The sequence below is a fragment of the Lactuca serriola genome, chromosome 5 (assembly GCF_051521515.1).
Source record: "Lactuca serriola cultivar US96UC23 chromosome 5, Lser_US96UC23_V15, whole genome shotgun sequence".
NCBI classification, from domain to species: Eukaryota; Viridiplantae; Streptophyta; class Magnoliopsida; order Asterales; family Asteraceae; genus Lactuca; species Lactuca serriola.
The window spans coordinates 218049864-218072607 of record NC_136412.1 but is presented as its reverse complement, the minus strand read 5'-3'; the positions used below and the strand labels follow the sequence as shown (position 1 = coordinate 218072607).

The following is a 22744-nucleotide window of genomic DNA, read 5'->3' as shown; positions in this document are numbered from 1 at the left end:
TGTTATATGAGTGTCAAGGTCTGAACTTTACATGATTATCATGCTTGGGAAGGTCAGATCTATGGGTTTAAGGAACAGATCTGACCTCAGGAGGTCAAAGGAGTTTGTGCATGGCATGAACTCGCCGAGTCTGAAGAACAACTCGGCGAGTAGGGTTAGGGTTTCCCGTAAATCACTCAGTGAGTAGACTTGCCGAGTTGGAGAAATAACTTAGTGAGTCAGAGGGGGATTAGGGGACTAGAGTTCAAGGAGGAACTCACCGAGTTGTTCTTGAGACTCGGCGAGTTGAGTCGGGGTGGCCCCACGATTCATGCCAGGTGTGACTCGTCGAGCAAGGGGAGGAACTCGACGTGTCAAGCGGGACTAAAGAGTTAGTGGACATGTGTATACTCGCCGAGTCACCCAAGTGCACTCATCGAGTCGGGTCAAAGTTTGACCGTTGACTTTTGTTGACTTTTAGGGTTTGTCAACAATGTGGCCTTTATGCCAAGAGAGGGTTAAAATGGTCTTTTACCCTTCTGAGGGTGCTAAGATAGGGTTGAGTATAATATATTTATGAGAGTATTTACCTTATGTGATTAGGCGGAGGCTAGATCGTAATTCTACCGAGTCAGAGATTTACCGAGACATCTGAGGTGAGTCTTCTCACTATACTTTACCTAGTGTGGTAACAGAATTATGTGGCAGAGTATTTTAGAGTTATATGCCAGTGTATTTACATGTTACTATGTGTTGTGATTTATTGTGATATGTGATATGCATGATTCAGAGTTTACAGAGTTAGGACCAATGGGTCCATAGAGTTATGGGACCAAGAGGGTCCCACAGAGATATTCGACCAGAGGGTCAACAGAGTTATAGTCTTGAGTGGCTGATATGTGTTTATGTGATATTTTGGGGAACCCACTAAGCAATTATACTTACAGTGTTATGTGTGGTGTTTTAGGTACCAGCGATGATCGCGAGAAGGCGCCGGCATGACTCGTACACACGCACACTGGAGTTCATATGTTTGATCCTGGGGTTTTGTATTGGGATGAAGTTGATACAATGTTTTGAAAAATGAATGTGAATGATGCTTTATGTTTTCTTTTTTTTAAAAAAATAGTTGAAAAAAATTGTTTAAATTTTACGGTGTTACAGTAAGTGTGTGTATGGGTATTGGCATGGGTGTGAGTGTGGTTGTAAGTGTAAGTGTAGAGTGGGATATGTATGTATTGTGTGGGTGTGGGAAGGGTGGGCGTGGGCATGGGCGTGAACATGTGTGTTGGTCATGGGTGTGTAGGTATGGGTGAGGGGTTGTGTAACAACTTGAAAATTTTGAAATAATATGATGTAGTGAAAGTAAGGTTTGTGTAAAAAGAATAAAATGATCAAAGCAGATAATTAAGTGAAATAACAGTGTTAAATAAGGTGATGTAGTATCTTGTAAGCTTATTTCCATATGGTGGTATTGTGAATGCTTTAGAAAGAAAATGATACATGAAGCTTATTAGTATATGTATGTTTTAGTACAAAAGAGCATTTTGGTCTAATTTGAAAGATATATGAAAGCTTAAGTAATATTGTTTAATGTTTGATTGTATGATAACTATTTGGTATATAAATATTGGTAAAAATATGGTAATGTGAGACCTATAGACCTGTATATTCACAGAAACATAAGTATGGGAATTGAACATTCTTAAAAGAAAAAGAAAACCAGAATTGTAGGAACCGTGACACATTCTATGAGGCTGCGATACGTTATTAGAGATAGTATAAGGTCCATGGTGTGGTTGCGCAAATCCCATAACAAATATTAATTTGTTAAAAACTCATTTTACTAACATAACACCCCTAAATTATGTTGTGTAGCTCTCTTTGAGCGATTTTAAAGACAAGAATATATGTGCGATTAGAAGCGGGAGTAACAAGAATTCATCTCTAGAATCATCAAAGGTATGATTATCTTCATGAATCAAGTTTATAGACTTTCATGGTGGCTGTCTCTGTAACGTCCCAAAATATGACCTAAAAATTTCATTTTTAAAATTCATTAAACGATAATCCAAAATATTGTCATACAACCATGAAAGGCCAAAGTGTATCACTATCGCACAAAATATCATAGTAAATCTCAAAATACGAAATAGAGTGATGTGTGCATTGCAATCATCCCATACTTTTCTCTTTTGAACCAGAAGTAGTCGAAACATAAACTGAAAACCGTAAGCTCAAAACTTAGTGAGTTCCCTAAACTACCACATAATAAACACATACTGGGCCCTCGTCCCACATCGAGCCTCGCCCGACATCAAGTCCCACTTAGTCTTGGTCCCTGCCCGACATCGATCCCTGCTCGGGTTATAGAACTGTCATCCATTAGGCCCTGCCTAACATCAGGCCCCTCCCGGTATACATATAAACATATAAACATATAATCATGCTAACACATACGATAATCACAAAGATAGTAACATACGATATAACCATTGGGCCTCGACCGGCATCGAGCCCAACTCGGTGTACATAACAGCACATAACACATGCAAGAGTCATGTAGACATCTAGCATCCTAACATAATAATCATGGGACAGAATTTGGTGCCTTCGACCCGCTAAAACCAGTGAGGAAACGCATCTCAGACTGCTGAATCTCACATATAAATCTCTGGCTACAGGTCCATTAAAATCCCCGTGCTATCAACATAAAATAACATCCAATTAATAATTGGATCCTGACTCTGTGACATCCCCAAAATCACGGCCAGAAAAGACCGATTTTGTTTATGCTTTATAAAAATCAGAGTACTTCATTTTATAAAAAGGTTGCGGAATTTGTTCCCAAAAAAACATGGTAAATACGTTATTAAAACATTTTCGAAGAAACGTATTTATTTCATTTTAAAATGTTTGGGATGTCATCGTTAATACCAAAACATAAGCATAAACAGAACTTACAATGATTTACACTAGTGATCTACATCTCTTTTAAATCTCTCAGTGTAATGTCACTTCACTTCGTCACCTGTGATATACATAAACTGAGTGGGTCAGGTTGGGAAACCTGGTGAGTACATAGGGTTTTCAACCCACAATAATATAATTATTATGTTCAATCAAACAATCAACCCAATTACCCATCCCCATTATCTTCTTTACTCTTTAAGGATTTAACCTAAGAGTCATCTATCCTGCATTCATTTATTTTGAAGTCCCTTACTTCCACGGTTATAGGACTGGCACTAAATCCATAGCTGCCAATGTTTGTTCATAAAGCACTAATTCCATAGCTGCTATAGTCTATTCATCGGGTACTAAATCCATAGCTACCAGTCTTTATCTAATAGGTACTAAGTCCATAGCTACCAATGTTCAACAGGTACTAAGTCCATAGCTACCAATTCCTACAGGTACTAAATCCTTAGCTACCAGCATCTAACTAATAGGTACTAAGTCCATAGCTACTAATTTACATCAGGTACTAAATCCATAGCTACCAACGTCTAACAGGTACTAAGTCCATAGCTACCGGTGTTCGTCCCATAGGCACTAAGTCTATAGCTGCCAATATATACTCACGTCATCTTCTATCTCTCATCATTCATCTACCCATCTCATACCCAACATATTCGTATATATAAAATACGTATACAGTTTAAATCCTTTAAAACATGTATAAAACGTTCATCCAACATAGACAGCAAGTATTCAGATAATATGCACACATAGCACGTAGTTTATATAAAATACTTCATATCTATGTGTAAGATGAAAGGGACTATGCACTCACCTGAGTAGGTGGTGACTCAGTACTCGGACAGCGCTTCGATACTCTCAAAACGATATTCCTTCGATAAAACCTAGTACCAATACCACTAGGGTTTAGTTTAACGATAACCGCGACAAATTAATTAGTCCGAGTATTATTAAGTGTTAATAATACTCGATATAACTCATTTTAATAGCCCAAATAATTATTTTAAGGACCTAATAACATTCCTATAATTATATGAAAGCTATATTAAAAATTGCGTAAGCGTAGCACACTTACAGCGAATTTTATCGAAAATCGGGACCTAATTGGAGCAGCGTTTCGAAACTGAAAAACTCCTTTTTCTCGGGACTCCGGGAGCCTCGGGGCTTCCCTAGGGTGCTAGGGAGGTTCCCTAGGGTTTGGGGGTGTTTAGAACACTTAGAGAGAGAAAGAAGTTAGAGAGAGAGTGAAGAAAGTTGTGAAAAATGAAGGATAATCGGCCCCCTTTTATAGCCCTGCGAGGCCTTGGTACGCTGGGCGTACCTCGAACCTACGCGGGGCGTAGTCATCGGATAAGAGTGCCAGCGAGGGTCTAGCTGTCTAACACTCGGAGTAGATCAGGGCGAGGGTACGTGGGGCGTACAAACTTCGGACGCGGGGCGTAGGGCGAGGCTTCGTGGCATGATCCGAAGCAAGATCTGAATCATCATCCGACGGCCCACAACGTGCCACGTCATCAATCCTCATCAGCCTTCGCAAATTCGATTATAAACTTTAAAAATTCGTAACTTTCGCATACGAGCTCCGTTTTCGACGTTCTTTATATCCACGCGAAGGTGGGAATGTACTATACAACTTTCGTTTAGACTTCGTCGGCTAATTTTGGCTCGATTTTAAATTTTATATTATTAACGGGCCGGGACAGGATTGGTCCATTTAAATCCTCATAACTTCTTCATCCGACATCCGTTTTTTTCTCGTTACGCTACTATCAACGAGATCTTCGATTCTCGTTTAGGTCGTGTCGGCTAAAAACCGCTCGATCTAATATTCGAATTTCGGGCTGTATACTGCTAGTACGAAACTTCGAAAAATCATAACTTCTTCATACGAAGTCAAATTTGGGCGTTCTTTTTATCGATATTCTTAGTTTAACATATTCTACGAATTTCGTTTAGATTGCTAAGGCTAAATCTCGCTCTATCGTAAATTCACTATTTATGATTCCCGGTGTCGTGCCGGTTCTGTCGCGAAACTTCAACGGGTCATAACTTCTTCGTTATAACTCGAATTTCGGCGTTCTTTATATGTACGGAAACCTTGTGACATATACTACAACTTGGTTAATATTATTTATTCTAAATAATCTTTTGTCGAAAAGTCGTTTTCGACTCATATTGCCTCTATTTTGACTAGCCCGGATTTGCGGGCGTTACAATTATCTCCCCCTTAGGATGATTACGTCCCGGAATCATCAACGAAATAGGTTCGTATAATGACTCCATACGTCATCTCTTCATCCTATGTAATAATTATAACTTCTACATTCCTTCAATTCTATCTCTTAAACTCATTGATTGTAAGAGTACTCGATCGTGCACCTGCTCTCTACCTCAGGTTAGACTCCAAATTATGACCTTCAAGTCACAATCTCGATCCTTGCTGGATACAGACTTGAGATAAGTTCTTTTATTACTACTATAGATCGATGTGTCATATTCTAATGACCTATCATCATATGTTGCAACACTTAGACTTAGGTCTCTTAGAGTTAAATTCTAAAACAGACTATGCCTTCCTTCATGTTCTAATGTGATATAATCACACTTTAACATTAGGCATTTCTAGCTACCAACTTCTTTAACAACGAGTGCGATACTTCTATTGATCGCTTTGATTTCAACCGTTTGGTTTAAGTCGGACGCTACATCAAACTCGGTTCTCTGAACCACACAACATACTCATCGTAGTCGGGCTCGATTCGATATGACCACAAGGGTCGGAATATCAACAATCTTCTCAGTCATTACCGAAACGATGGTAACAACACACTTGAATAAAACGAAATCAATTACTAGCTTCTTGGTAACCTTGTGACTTTCCCTGATCCAAGTGTGAGTCCTGTGCTTCCGGTAGTATAGGCCTCTACTACCATTCACACCTACTCATACTCGTCCCAAGTATTGTCTCGCAGTTTCCCAAGTCACCATGCAGCAAATCACACAATCATTCGACACATCAAATAACAAAACGAAGGTTTTATATTAATTCTTGAAACGACTACATAGGTGTTCAAGTTCACCCTAGACTATGCCTCTACTAGGCTACATCGTACGAAACTATGGCTACTGCATAATCCGATCTTCGGGTAAGAAGTCCTCATTCTTGATTCCTCGCATGGTTCTCTGCTTCGTCGAGGATCATGTGAAATGCCCTTGGCCTTGGTGGCGTTTCTGGTCTTGCTGCTTTATTTTTCCTTGGGCAGTCTCTGGACATGTGCCACTTGCCTCCACATCCGTAGCATACTTTGTCATTATGTGTGTAGTCTTTGGAATAGTGACCCGTCCTCCCACACTTGTAACAAGTCACTTCTTCGTTGCACTTCCCACCATGCTTCTTCTTACATTTATCACACCATCTTGTTTCACCTCCATCTGCTCCTCCAAGTTTTGAGAATTTGCTTTCCTTGTTCGACCTCGAAGATCCCTCAAACTTTTGCTTCTCTCCTGCCTTATCTTTTTCTAGACCCTTTTCCCTTATCTGGGCCTCTACGTTCTTAGCTGCCCTAACAGCTGCTTTCAAGGTAGTTGCCATTTTGACCATTGGGCCAAAGTCAGTGGGCAGTCCGTTAGCAAACCTATCAATCTTGGAGAGTTCAGTAGGCACCAAGTAGGGGAATAGCTTCATCCTCTCGGTGAATGCGGTGGCATACTCATCTTCCCTTTCTTCAGGTTCTGAAACTCGTTGTTTAGGTCTATCAGATCTACCTCTGAGCAGTACTGCATTTTCAACTGTTCCAAAAACTCTTCCCACGACATCCTTAAGGCTTCTCCTCGTGGCATCGTATCTGCCAATAGCTTCCACCAGCTCAAGACTCCAGTTTTCAGTTGTCTTACAGCGAAGACAGTCTTCTGTTTCTCGTTACAGCTGCAGCTCTCAAACACCATCTCCATCTTAGAGATCCAATCCATAATCTCAACCGGTTTCGGGCTTCCTGAGAGACTTGGGGGTTTCGCACCCAAGAAATTCTTGTACATCCGCCCATCCTTGTTGTTTCTCCCTTCTGGGCCATCCCTTTGCTCACCTTGAGTCCCTACTTGACTCACTTGGCGGATGTAGTTCCCTTCCTCAGATTGCTCGGGAACTGGCTCCGTCGGTTCAACACGTACGGTAGGTTCGTCCCTATTTTCGTGGAGCATCTGTCTCATTTCTTCCCTTTGTTCAGCTAGCATAGCCCGAATCATGGCTTGAACTGCAGCCATGGTGACTGGCTCAGACGCAACTTCTTCTACAACAGGTATTTGCTGAACCACTGGGGGTTGATTCCTATTCTCATTTGCATTCCCAGCTCCGCTACGGGTTCTTGCCATTTTGATCTATACACCGAATAAGGTGAATCTAGATCTTAATTTAGGATTGACGTCTTAAATCATCTTTATCACCCCGAAACGTTTACATGCTAGTTCTAATATCGTAGTCATACGTTTAGAATCCTAAACACATAAGGTTTCTAGATCCGGTCGGCAACAGACCATAGATCCGAACAATTAACAACATATCATGCACAAAGCATTTAGCACATAAAAGCAATTTAGGCATTATTCCTAAAATAAGCTAGTGCTTACACCTCACAATCATCGCTTAGCATTCTAAGTTTAAGTCTAGAAGTAAATCCATATTCCTAGCTCGCTTAAACTAATGCTCTGATACCAACTGTGACATCCCCAAAATCACGGCCAGAAAAGACCGATTTTGTTTATGCTTTATAAAAATCAGAGTACTTCCTTTTATAAAAAGGTTGCGAAATTTGTTCCCAGAAAAACATGGTAAATACGTTATTAAAACATTTTCGAAGAAACATATTTATTTCATTTTAAAATGTTTGGGATGTCATTGTTAATACCGAAACATAAGCATAAACAGAACTTACAATGATTTACACTAGTGATCTACATCTCTTTTAAATCTCTCAGTGTAATGTCACTTCACTTCGTCACCTGTGATATACATAAACTGAGTGGGTCAGGTTGGGAAACCTGGTTAGTACATAGGGTTTTCAACCCACAATAATATAATTATTATGTTCAATCAAACAATCAACCCAATTACCCATCCCCATTATCTTCTTTACTCTTTAAGGATTTAACCTAAGAGTCATCTATCCTGCATTCGTTTATTCCGAAGTCCCTTACTTCTAGGGTTATAGGACTGACACTAAATCCATAGCTGCCAATGTTTGTTCATAAAGCACTAATTCCATAGCTGCTATAGTCTATTCATCGGGTACTAAATCCATAGCTACCAGTCTTTATCTAATAGGTACTAAGTCCATAGCTACCAATGTTCAACAGGTACTAAGTCCATAGCTACCAATTCCTATAGGTACTAAATCCTTAGCTACAAGCGTCTAACTAATAGGTACTAAGTCCATAGCTACCAATTTACATCAAGTACTAAATCCATAGCTACCAACGTCTAACAGGTACTAAGTCCATAGCTACCGATGTTCGTCCCATAGGCACTAAGTCTATAGCTGCCAATATATACTCACGTCATCTTCTATCTCTCATCATTCATCTACCCATCTCATACCCAACATATTCGTATATATAAAATACGTATACAGTTTAAATCCTTTAAAACATGTATAAAACGTTCATCCAACATAGACAGCAAGTATTCAGATAATATGCACACATGGCACGTAGTTTATATAAAGTACTTCATATCTATGTGTAAGATGAAAGGGACTATGCACTCACCTGAGTAGGTGGTGACTCAGTACTCGGACAGCGCTTCGATACTCTCAAAACGATATTCCTTCGATAAAACCTAGTACCAATACCACTAGGGTTTAGTTTAACGATAACCGCGACAAATTAATTAGTCCGAGTATTATTAAGTGTTAATAATACTCGATATAACTCATTTTAGTAGCCCAAATAATTATTTGAAGGACCTAATAACATTCCTATAATTATATGAAAGCTATATTAAAAATTGCGTAAACGTAGCACACTTACAACGAATTTTATCGAAAACCGGGACCTAATTGGAGCAGTGTTTCGAAACCGAAAAACTCCTTTTTCTCGGGACTCCGGGAGCCTCGGGGCTTCCCTAGGGTGCTAGGGAGGTTCCCTAGGGTTTGGGGGTGTTTAGAACACTTAGAGAGAGAAAGAAGTTAGAGAGAGTGAAGAAAGGTGTGAAAAATGACGGATAATCGGCCCCCTTTTATAGCCCTGCGAGGCCTCGGTACGCTGGGCGTACCTCGGACCTACGCAGGGCGTAGTCATCGGATAAGAGTGCCAGCGAGGGTCCAGCTGTCTAACACTCGGAGTAGATCAGGGCGAGGGTACGCGTGGCGTACAGACTTCAGACGCGGGGCATAGGGCGAGGCTTCGTGGCATGATCCGAAGCAAGATCTGAATCATCATCCGACGGCCCAGAACGTGCCACGTCATCAATCCTCATCAGCCTTCGCAAATTCGATTATAAACTTTAAAAATTCGTAACTTTCGCGTACGAGCTCCGTTTTCAACGTTCTTTATATCCACGTGAAGGTGGGAACGTACTCTACAACTTTCGTTTAGACTTCGTCGGCTAATTTTGGCTCGATTTTAAATTTTATATTATTAACGGGCCGGGACAAGATTGGTCCGTTTAAATCCTCATAACTTCTTCATCTGACATCCGTTTTCGCCCATCTTTTTCTCGTTACGCTACTCTCAACGAGATCTTCGATTCTCGTTTAGGTCGTGTCGGCTAAAAACCGCTCGATCTAATATTCGAATTTCGGGCTGTACACTGCTAGTATGAAACTTCGAAAAATCATAACTTCTTCATAGGAAGTCAGATTTGTGCGTTCTTTTTATCGATATTCTTAGTTTAACATATTCTACAAATTTCGTTTAGATTGCTAAGGCTAAATCTCGCTCTATCATAAATTCACTATTTATGATTCCCGGTGTCGTGTCGGTTCTGTCGCGAAACTTCGACGGGTCATAACTTCTTCGTTATAACTCGGATTTCGGCGTTCTTTATATGTACGGAAACCTTGTGACATATACTACAACTTGGTTAAGATTATTTATTCTAAATAATCTTTTGTCGAAAAGTCGTTTTCGACTCCTATTGCCTCTATTTTGACTAGCCCGGATATGCGGGCGTCACAGACTCACACTAAGAGTCCAAACCAGGGTAAACACATTTTTACCCTTTACCTAACTTGGCACAAGCCAACTATCCAAAACCAAATTCCAAAATGATCACCCAAAGCCCAAATATGGCCCAACCTTCCAAATTGGAACCAAATCCCTTCGTGGGCTTTCAACCAAAAGAGTCCAATAAAATAGCATCATCCCAAAAATAGAATGCTGATGTAACATCCTAAAAGTCATGACCAAAAACTTTCTTTTTAAAACATTAATAAAATCCATAATTCTCAACCACTTCATTCATAAACAAACTGTTATATCCAATCAGAGTATAATCCCAAAACATATTCCCTTATATCAGAGTAAAACATCCCAGGCTAAACAAATAATGGTGTGTGCCATGCGATCACCTCGAGTTCCTCCCTCTGCTACCAAAAGTACATGAAACCAAAACTGAAAACCGTAAGCATAAAGCTTAGTGAGTTCTCCAACCTACCACATACCATAAACGCATAACCAGGAACACATAACCACATACCGAGCCCCCACCTGCTGCATCGGGCCTCGCATGACATCGGGCCCCACCCGGCATCAGGTCCCACTTGGCATCGAGCCCTGCTCGGTATATAGATTTGTCTCCCTTAGGACCCTCCTGTCTCCGGGCCTCGCCCGCTACATGCATACACACAATCAAATAACATACATAAACATACTCTAATTGTACCCTGATCGAAGGCCTCACCTAACTTGGGCCCTGCCCCTGGTCTGCTACTGAAGTAGTGGAACCCCATCCATACTCCAACTAGTAGTGAGATACGGGCCCCAGCCCACACTCACATCCTACCTCTCACGGGCCTTGCCCCTACTATGATAATATTGAGATCTGGAACCCCATCCATACTTAGCTAGTGATGAGATACAGGACCTCGCGCACACTCACCTCCCTACCAGGCACATACAAGTATCACGGAGACATAAGTATAATCTAACATACAACATAAGAATCTTCCTCGGGATTGCCCCGACATCAAACCCCCGGTCCGGAGACATACTATTATCTAACATACCTCAGGCTTACCCCGACATCGGACCCTCGGTCCGGAGCCTATCGTCCCGACACATGCAAGAATCACAAAGACCTCTAGCGTCTTAACATTCCTCGGGCCTCGCCCGACATCAGGTCGTAACCCGGAACATATAACAATAAGTGCCTAGTGATATCCCCTGGGTCTTCTTTCTATACATAAACATAAACATCAACATAGACATAATGGGCTGGCATTGTGGCCGTAGACCAATGCACACAGTGAGTAGACTCACCTTGCACTGCTGAAGACTAGCTGAACATTTCTGACTGCTAACCGGCTTCCCAAACTAGAAATACCCAAAATAACATTAGACCATAATAATCCAAAAGTCAACCCAGGTCAAACTTGGTCAAAGTCAACGGTCAAATTCAACCTCCAGTTGACTTGACTCACCGAGTTGGTCTACCAACTCGTCGAGTCCATGCTCATCCAACCCAATACAACCACCGATCCTACCCATCGAGTCTAGCAAGAAATCGACGGGTTCTCCTTCAGTCATACCATCGGGACCATCTTCAACTGACTCTCCGTTTTCATCCTTGAAGTCGTCGAGTTCATATCCCTCTTATGAATGAGTCTAGTCTATGACTCGCCGAGTTGTATAAACAACTCGTCGATTCCATCTTCATAAACTCAGGAGATTGCCTTGGACTTGCCGATTTTATCCTTGAACTTGTCGAGTACGATGATCTTCATGTTCTCCATGGATCTAGGCTGGCTGAGTCCCTAACCTACTCAACTCATACCATTTACTGAAGGGTTTTGGGGCAAGAAAATGGCATGACTCCGAATCCCCCAAGTGACTCACCGAGTCCCTCTATGTCTCAATCTATTCAGACGATTTCAGCTAAGCACAAGGCATCCACAACCTAGATCTAACCTCCTAGGGTCGGAATAACACGTAATGCTACTACCTTTGTATCCATGAATGGCCCTTTTTGCTCAAAAGGCCATAACAATCTCTTAAACTTTGCTTGGGGAGTTCTAATGGCATAAAGCTTCCACCTTTATGCCTTAATCACTCTAAATGCTCTCAGATCTGAAAGGATCTATGCTTGGGACGTTTAAATCCCACAAGTAATCATTCTTGGTCCAAAAACTTCATAAAAAGGGCTAGAAAGGGATCAAACAAACTAGAAGTCAAGATGAAGACTTGATTACCAATAAGTGTAGCAAATGGGGTGAATCTTCTGGATCTACTTCTTCCTTCTTGAACCTCCAACCTTCTTTTTGTTCTTCCAAGCTTCAAGAATGCTCAAAATCTCACAAAATGGCTCACAAACTCAAGGGAGGCTCTAGGGTTTCGTGGGTAAGGGTTTGGGGTCTGGTGGCTGATGGTGAGGCTGAGGAAATGAGAATGAGATGCTTAAATAGGGCACCAAGTCCCGAAATTAGGGTTTCCCAACCTAAACCAGACTCGCCGAGTCGGCCACTTAATCCGCGACACGGAACTCGTTCCTACTCATCGAGTTCTTCCTTGGGCTCGACGAGTTGACTCCTTAACTTAGGGTTTCCTTTCCTTTCTTGGTCTTCTGAATTCGGGGTGTTACAGTTGTTGGCCCAACAAAGTCCTAGACTCCTAAGGTCCAACATGGTCCCAATACCGAAAAGCCCACAGTTTTGAAGCCCATTGTTGAGTACGCGGGGCGTACTCAGCTCGTACGCTTAGCGTACACGCTTTGGGGCTAGTACCAGCTTGTGCGCCCAACGTTCTCCCTAGTTGGCCATCCCACATTATTAAACACTTAAGCCGATCAGACCTTACTTCATACTCTCGGATCTTAATTCCTTAAGGTGACTTATCACGTAAGGTTGGGAACTTTACGTGCATGCATGGCTTAATGTGGCTCTAGAGCTCAAAAGAGCTTAACAAAGGGTCTTAACACATGCATGAGTCCATAAACACCTCAAAGCATGAATTTTTATGGACAAAAGGACCAAAAGAAACCTAGATATATCATGAATCACTTCTGGAGTGAATCAAGATGCTCATCAATCACTCCAAGTTCTCAAAAAGCATAAAATAGGAACATGCCTAGATCTAGCTTCATAAATTAGCAAGATGTGAGCTTTTTACCTCAAAGGCTAGAAAATGATGAACTAATCTCGGATCCTCAAGCTCCAAGCACAACTTCAAGTGGTCCATTTCTTCTTCTTCTTCACAAAGCAACAATAAACACACTTTAAGGCTCAAAACTCTCAAGAACACACTAGGGTTTCGATTTCTACACAAGGGAAGGTGGTGGGTGTCTAAACATGACCGAATGAGGCTATGATTAGGCTTAAATAGGGTGTAATACACTAGAAATTAGGATTTCATAATCTACACGTACGCTATGCATACTCCACGTACGCCCATTATACATGGACTGAATGTGCGATCAACTTTAGGCTAGTACGCTAAGCGTACCACCCTGTACGCCGCGTGTACTAGCTTGAGGACCAAAATTGCAAACTTTTTAGAATAAAGAGGTTAAATTCAGAACTTACCAAATTCAAGTGTTACAATTCTCCCCCAATTGAATTAGACTTCGTCCTCAAAGTCCGCTGCTCAAAATAACTCTGTATAGTGCTCCCTCATCTCATCTTCCAGCTCCCATGTCCATTCAAAACCCTTGCGATGTTGCCACTGGATTTTCACCATCTCCATAACCTTGTTCCTCAAGGTTTTCATCTTCCGGTCAAGAATTGCCACCGGTCTCTCAATATAATTCAGGCGGTCATCCACCTAAATATCCTCCAATAGTACTACAACAGAATCATCCACTAAGCACTTCCGTAGATAAGAGACATGAAATGTGCTATGGATATGACTGAGCTCATCTGAAAGATCCAAGCGATATGCAACCCGACCAACCCAAGCCAAAACCCGGAAAGGACCGATATACCCGGGGCCCATCTTACCCCTCTTCCGGAGTCGAATAACAACTTTCCAATGTAACACCTTAAGAAGAACCATATCCTTCACCTGGAACTCTAGGTTTGATCGGAGTCTTTTGACATAACTCTTCTGCCGACTTTGAGCTATCTTGAGTCTACTCCGAACCTACTGGATGAACATGGTAGTCTTGAGTACCACCTCAATACTCCCCATAACCTGTTGACCGACCTCGCCCCAACAAATTGGGGTCATGCATTTTCTCTGGTAAAGCATCTCAAAAGGAGGTCAATCAACATTGGCGTGATAACTGTTGTTATACGAAAATTCCTCTTACGGAAGATATGTATCCCAACTCCCAACGAAGTCCAAAACACACGCCCGAAGCATATCCTCTAATGTCTGAATCTTCCGCTCGCTTTGACCATCGGTTTGCGGGTGGAATTATTGATACATGAATAGTGAACCTCTAGCAATCCGAAGCAATCAAGATTCGAAGTCAGCTTGTGTCTGAGATACGATGAATTTCCGAAGCCAGATCAATTCTGAGATCTTGATGTTCAGAATTCAGAAGTCTGTACATGCATTTAATGCATTTTGTCTTTACTTTGATGTAGCAGTTCATAGGAATAAAATGTGTGTATCTTTTATATGTCAATTTTTCAAACACTGATCATTATCCAGTCCTTAGAATGTTTTGATGGTTTTTACTATGTTCTTCCTTCACTATTTAAGGAGTGAATGTTTCAAGAGTTGATATCGAAGTATTAATCCAAAAATAGCAATTATTCTCGTCACATCACTTTCAACTTTCCTTCCAGTCAAAGTTCTTTCATAACATTCTTCTTGTTCTTAAATTATCTTTGCATTGATTATACTCACGTTTAATTCATTTATTACTTGAATACTTTGTTGATTATTTATCTTCAAGTCTTAACTGGTTTACCACATTCGACTGAAACTTCATATTAAGAGTAGACATTGATCTTAAAGATTAACTCAAGGTTTGAGTATTCAAACCTTGTCCTTGCGCAATGATTCATGTTCTCACAATTGGTATTAGAGCTTGAGAGGCTGTCCTTTGAATCCATAAGAACAAATTTTAGTTGATCTGAGATTACCTTGGTATGTGAATCATTTCTGTGTTTAGGATAAAAGTTCTTTTATATACCACTTCTGCTCTAATATCTTAACTTCAATGGCTGCTCCTAATTCATCTCATCAAATGTACTCAATGCAAATAGAAAATAGTGTGGGTTTCCCTTCTCGTGCCCAATTGCTAGTTGTTGAAGTGTATGATCACTATAAGGTTAGAATGGAAAGATTTTTACTTGGTAAGGAAAAAGGTGAAGAAATAGGGAGATCAGTGAAAGAAGGACCACATGATCCGGTCAGACAAATGGTGAAAGATGCTTGTGCAACTCTCATGATCCAAGAAGAACAACGCCCAACACCTCTCACTACTATATACATCAAGAAACGACATGCATATCAGGTTGCATTTTCCGAGATGTTGTTCGATGTTCCTCCATCTCTATTTGAGCACATTAAGTTGTGCAAATCTGCAAAGGATATTTGGGACACTCCTCAAGATTTGTTCAAAGGGTCCAAGCATATAAAAGACAAGCGTCTGACTTTGGTTGTTAATGATATTGATACCTTCACCACTACTCCAGGTGAATCCATAGCCTTGACTTCAAATAAGTATCAAATTGTTGTAAACAACATGACTGCACATGGGATAACTAGAACTCCTCTAGAGTACAACCTGAAGTTAACAATAGCCTCGGAAAATTCTGGGGGAATGTCAAATCGTTTCTTTAGAGTAATGGATCTCTGGAGAAGCTGAAGCTTTACCAACTCTTTGACGAACTACAAGGCCATGAATTAAACATTGCAAAAACGTTAAGAGAACTGTCAGGAGGTCCTCTTGACTTGGTTAGTCATGTTAACCCACTCATTCCAACCCCATCTGTGTTAGGACCATTCAGAACTATTCCACCTGTTACACCAGTTCAACCAGCCTTTCCCACTCCACTAACTCCACATGTTCCGAATCATCTAGAGAATTTCAATCTCGATGCAATTGTGTCCGAAATTCGCTTTCAACAAGCGTTTACATTAGTTTCCATGAAATAAAAGCGTCCATGGAATCCCTCTCACAAACCATATCATAACTGTTTCCAAGCCCCTCACCAAAATACTCCTTAACAATTTCCTAAACCTTCAGAGAACCCACTTGCTTCCAAACCCAACATCTCGTCATCAAGTCATCCCGTGGAATCCCACAATAAATTGAAGTTAGACAAACCCAAGATAGTTTGTCACAAGTATGGTCATGGTAATCATTTTTCAAAATATTTTATGGATTAAACCACTTAGAAGCAAAGATCAATGATTCTGCATACCATGCCCGCAGAGCTCAAGATATTGTTGCAAGTGAGAAAGCTTTCGTCACTACTGTGTCAAGAGATGTTGAAGGGTACTTGTCTTCTAGAAATGAGGACGATGTGAGTGCCAGAAGAAATATGTATCTTATGGCTAGACGATGAAGGCTACTGGTCATCTGGTTCAAAAGGAGATGATGAAGATGCTGAGCCAAACTTTTGCTACATGGCAACCAATGATCCGCCAAGAAAAAGCATCGTTTAGCAGGTAAAATCTATGATTACTGAAAATAATTTTGATTTATCTCTTTGTGAATCATATCTAAACCAGATCCAATCAAATATGACCATCATCCATAAATCCTATTAGTCTGCCATAGAGATAAGTGAGAAGCTGGAAATTGAACTGACTCGCCTTAGATTACGATTTGAAGATAGGAAGCTTAAGAGAGTATCACTAGAAAGAGAGCCTGTAATGTCTCAAGATGAATGTATCATTTTAAAAGACAAATGTGAAATCACTTATTCTGAAAGAAATGTTTTAGTTTCCGATAACAAACGTCTGAATGCCAAAATTGATGATTTACAACATGCAATAGATATTCTTGAAGAAAATGAACGAATAACCCATAATTTTTGTCATCCATGGTCCAAAGCACCACGCCTCAGAAGTGAGTTTTCGAAACCTGTTGTTCTTGTTGGTTTTTATGTACTATAACACTCCTCTAGTGCACATACAACCCTAATGCTTTGGATATAAGTTTTCTCTAATTATACATGCAACAAAAAATTATCCAAAGCATGAAACCTATCTAGCATACATATTTGGTACATGAATCATAAAAATAGTTAGAATAATACCTCTTATTTGTAGCTTGTAGTTGTTGGCCTTTCAAGAGCTTAGGACCTCAAGTGTGATGCCTCAAACAACTCACAAACACCATTAACCAATGGAGGACTTTGAGAGAGAGGCTAGAACCACCAAAATCCGCTAGGGTTCTCTTAGAACCCTTGGGGTGGTGAATTTGGAGCTAAAGGGTTACTTTTATAGTGTGGAGTTCCTAGGGTTTCAACTTGTAAACCCTAATTCATTCCTTGGACCTTTAATCCAATAATCCATATGATAAGCCTGATGGAAAAACACTTCATGGACTCTCACATAAACTTAGTCCATCTCTAATCAATCATGGATCATTGGCCCAAACTATATATATTATTGATTTACTTAATTAGTCCCCTTAATTTAATTAATCTCTTTTGATTACTAAATTAATTCCAAATTAATTCTTGACCAATTTTAATTAAATAATATGATTTCTCAATTAATATATTATACTTATAATATATTAATAAATCACAAATAGCCTCTTTCTCAAATATCCATCCTGTCAGATTGTTCTGGTGAAGGCAACCCGAAATGGACCATGCTACTCTCGAGTCAAGTACATACCAACTATAGTTATGGTCTTATACACCTAATCCAACAGTCCCCCACTTGGATAAGTTTAATAACTATTATTGCAAGTACGACTCCAAACCCAACTAGCAATCGTAGCTCTCAAAAGCCGCTGTTGAACTTTGATCTTATCAGCTACGCGTCCATTACATAAGGGATCATATATTCCTCCATTATAGATATCATATGGACATGAGACATGGATTATAATCATTCTCTTTGTCCATGTGTTGTTTCCTGATTTCCGATTTATGACGACCGACTAATTGAACAAATCAAATCAGTCCAGGCTTGGCCAAGCGCTTAGGGTTGTCATCACTAAATCATCAAGAGGCCCACATATATCGCTTTTATCCCTATTAGGGTAAAAGGAACGGATAAATTTCGACTCATATGCTTGCTCTATTTACTCATCAAATCACACACAATAATGCGTTTTATAACAGCAAGTTACTGGTGCGTTTTCACATCATCAATGTGCAACCGACTTGTAAACTACAACTCATATCTCTCTGTTTCAAGAATATAAGATATTATCATCTCATAATCACTCGTGATAAAATCCATGAAGTGATTCAGATGAGTGTGGGTTTAATCCAATACTCAAATCTTATTACATGAGTAATCATGAATATTGCAACAAACTTGTGCTATGTCTAATGCTTGGACAATCTACAGACATATTCATGATAGTCTTGGCTCAATACTTACTTCCAAAGTATGATCGACTGTGGATGGTTTGAATAATCTTATTATTCGGGTAGTCAAAACATGCGAAGTGAAACACAAGAATAATCGAATCCAATATGGTCTCAAAACTTTTGAATTTAAATAAAACACCTTTAATTTAATCACCATATCGATTACACATTATTCATTGTATAATGTTTCGACTGATCAACTTAATACTTTAATTAAAAAAAATAGTCATCCCATGCTCCAAGCACGCACACTATGTTTACCTATGGTCCTTACTTTGTGAAATAGATAAATTGTAAACATTTCCATTGACACTCATTTCACATTTCCAAATCCTTATCGCAAGTGTAAGAATACCAAGTCCTTTCCACTTACTGTAATCTGTTAGATTCTAAGTGATGTGCACAAAAGTACCCACTAATTTTAATATTTATAACCTAACAAACTTAACTATCTATGCACTTATAGGCAGTGTACCTAGTCAGATTACAGTATAGCTTGGGTAAGTCGGGTGTCGATCACAGGGAACCGTGTTCTAATTAATTTACTTACTATTAAATTAACCTAATTTATTAACAAATTTAATAAAGGGTTTTATCTGATTTACAAGATCAGATGAACTTAAATCCAATTCAATAAGTAAAAACACACACTCTTGTTTAGATTGAATCCACTTTTCCCTTATGGCTAGCTAACAATTACGGATTACTAAGTTGGTTTTTAATTATATTAGTAATTTAGTTCTATCTTACCAATATTTAAGTAATTCATGTCAAACCATGTATGTTCACACATAATTAAACACAGAACCAATTATAGTTGTAAATATGCTATATAAGATTTGTTGTGTAAACGCAATTATGATCACAATTCTCGTTCTCTAGCACAGCTAAACTTTATTTATTCTAATTATTAACTAAGATTGGTCAATCCTAGCTCTAACAATTCAATGTTCACTAAATCATTAGGTAAACAGGTTCATGCAGTTTAATGGTCACTAAGCTACACAGAACATGTAATTAAACAATTAGATAAACAAATATTAACATGCTAGGTCATACAAATCAAACACAAGCAAATTTTCACCAACTAAGCTTAATCCATAATTATATAACTATTCATAAGTTCAAAGCTTCATCTAGCTAAACAAGAGTAGCTAGACTCAGCTGCTCATCATAGTAATTAAACTAACACAGCTAAAACTAATGAAAGACATGTTCTAAAAATAAACCTTTACTTCTTTTGGTGTTGAAAACCCTCTTCCAGAGCCTTTCTTTCGTTCTTATTCGTCTTTTTGAACTCTTTTTCTTCTGCCAAAAGTCTCCCTTTTCGTAATAATCAGGATAACTTATATAAGCCTTAAAAACTCGCGCCACGTCGTGGCCAGATCTCGCCACGTCGTGGGCTTCAAGAATCCGTATTCTTCAAGGAAATCCTCTGCGTCGCGATGCTTATCTTCTGGAACACCCATGCCACGTCGTGGGCTTCATCGCCACGTCGTGATTTTAGCTCTTATCGTGAATTTATTATTTTTTTTGTCTTCCAAGCCTCCCATGTTCCCCATTTTGTCACCTTTGGTCCCTTTCTTTGAAAATCCTTTGTATTGACTGAAAATAACAATTTAAACTCATAAGTATCATTATTCTAAACATATTATCAATTTATTAATAAAAATGTACTTAAATACTGCCTAAAAATAAGTGTAAATATGGCAATATCACTAAGCTTATAAGCAGTGATCCTTTTGTTTTGTGCCCTTTGTGTGTTCCTTGCTCTCCATAGCGTTCCCCTCTTCTTTCACCTCCGGCCTTGTTTCTTTTGAAGTGACTTCCTCTTCATCACTTGTCATTTCCTCGTCCTCTTCGCTCACCCAAGAAGGTGGGTTCTTGTAAGCTATGACTTCAATCAAATACGGAACAGATGCCCTGGGTTTTGTCCTCTTGTCTTGATGAACTACCTTTATCTCTTCTTCCATAAGCTTTTCCAACTCTTCTAGTTCATTCTCCTCATTAATCGTGAACACCTCTTCTTTATCTTCTTGAAAGTCATTTCTTATCCCGAAGACTTCTTGTTCATCTCCAACCCTCAAAGTGAGCTTGGACTCGCGGATATCAACCAGGGCACCAGCAGTGTTAAGAAATGGCCGACCAAGGATTATCGGAACATCCGTGTCTTCTTTCATGTCCAAGACTACAAAATCTATTGGAAAAACAAATTTTCCGATTTTCACCAAAATATCCTCCACTATGCCTCGGGGTTGTGTCACCGAACGGTTCGCCATGTGAATCTTCATCTTTGTAGCCTTCATCTTCTGAATCTCCAATTTTTGATAAAATGAAAAAGGTATTAGATTAATGCTAGCCCCGGAATCGGCTAAAGCATTAACCTTCATTTTATTCCCAAACTCGCATGGAAGAGTGAGGCGTCCAGGATCCCCCATCTTTTCTGGTGTTTCTCCCAACACAACTTTTGAAATTTGCTCACTTAGAATCACTGTAGACTGTTTCTTTAATTGCCTTCGCGTATCTATCAAGTCTTGCAGTAATTTCTGGTTCTCGGAAGCTTTGGATAAGGACTCAACAAAGGTAGTATTAAATGGAATCCCTTTCACATGCTTCACAAACTCTAAATGTTCCTTCTCTAGTTGACTAAGTGCTGCACGGGTGGGAAATGGCATAGGTGGATGATAATCTGGAATAGGCTCAAAAGATTTTTGCTCAGACTTGCGCCACGTCATGGCCAGAGGCGTGCCACGTCGTGGCGAGCCTGGTTCAGCATCCTCTCCATTTTCGATCCTTGATTTCTTGGGCTGCTGCGGTTGTTCTTCCAACGCCTCCAGGAACTCGGATATTGTATCTTCTTCAGTATCGATGGCCATTACGTGAGATTGGGCTTTTACTTCGGGATTTTTCGGGGACAATTTTTCATGGACTAAAGTGGCTAGTTGACCAAGTTGTACTTCAAGGTTATGGATGGAGGCTTGCTGGTTCTTCATCAATGTTTGTTGTTCCATGATAGCGGAATCCGTGGCATCATGTCTCTTTTCCGAAGCCTCCATAAACTTCATCAAAATGGTCTCTAGGTCGGGTTTCTTCTCGATTGGTGGCTGCTCCTTTTGGTAAAAGCCTCGACCTGTCTGCCTATACTTCTCTTCTTTTTGCTTTTTATACTCTTCATATGGCATCCACTCCTTCTTTGTTTTCCTCCAGTCGTCATCAAACTTATCCCCACTAGAGTAGCACACTTGAGCTTTTCTGTTACCAGACTCATCCATATTGCAGTCCTTGGTCAAGTGTGGACCACTGCATCGCTCGCACCCCACTCTTATGGCATGTATCGACTGGTCCATTTGTGTTATCCGGCGATCCATGTTATTTAGCATGGCCATGACAGCTGCAATTTCTTCAGTTTGGGTCCCTCCACCACCTTTACTTCCGTCTAGCCTTGGGTTATGGTATTCGCGGGAGTGTTTCGCGAATTCTTCGATGAGCTCCTTGACTTCCCTTGGATTTTTCTTTGTCAACGGTCCTTGAGAATCAAGGAGTTGTCTTGTCATTACATTGACCCCATCATAAAAGATTGACATCTCTTGCTGCACATTTAGGTCATGTTGAGGGCAATTTCTGAGTAAGCCCTTGTACCGCTCCCATGCTTCGTATAGTGACTCCCCCGGTTGTTGCTCAAAGTTGGCTATCGCCTTCTTGAGTTTGGCTATCTTGGATGGCGGGCAGAACTGGTCCAGGAATTGCTCACGCATTTGAGCCCAAGTGGTGATTGTACCTGGTGGGAGTGCTTTTAACCACTCCTTAGCAGCTCCTTTGAAAGTGATGGGAAGCATCCTAAGCAAGACTGTATTTCTGGTGACATTTGGGACATTGAAGTAATCAGCAATGTCGTTGACTTCGTCTAGATGCTTAAAAGCATCCTCATGATCCTTCCCGAAAAATGGGATGTCCTTCAGTGCTGTCAATATGTGTCCCTTCAGTTCGAATGTGGCAGTGGCAGGAATTGCCGGTTGGACTAACCCATGACCCATATCATCTCGGATCCGCTTTTTGTATGCTCCCATGGACATTTCTTCAATCGCTGCCATCTCGTTCCTTGGCTCGTTCTCGGGTTCACT

At 40.2% G+C, this 22744-nt stretch overlaps 1 non-coding gene across 1 annotated transcript; it reads left to right on the top strand.

The window, feature by feature from the left end:
• The first annotated feature begins 22223 nt into the window (after positions 1-22223).
• On the top strand, positions 22224-22330 carry LOC145055865 (small nucleolar RNA R71). The gene has a single exon (XR_013685414.1). It is a non-coding gene; the product is annotated as a small nucleolar RNA R71 (small nucleolar RNA).
• The last annotated feature ends 414 nt before the right edge of the window (positions 22331-22744 follow it).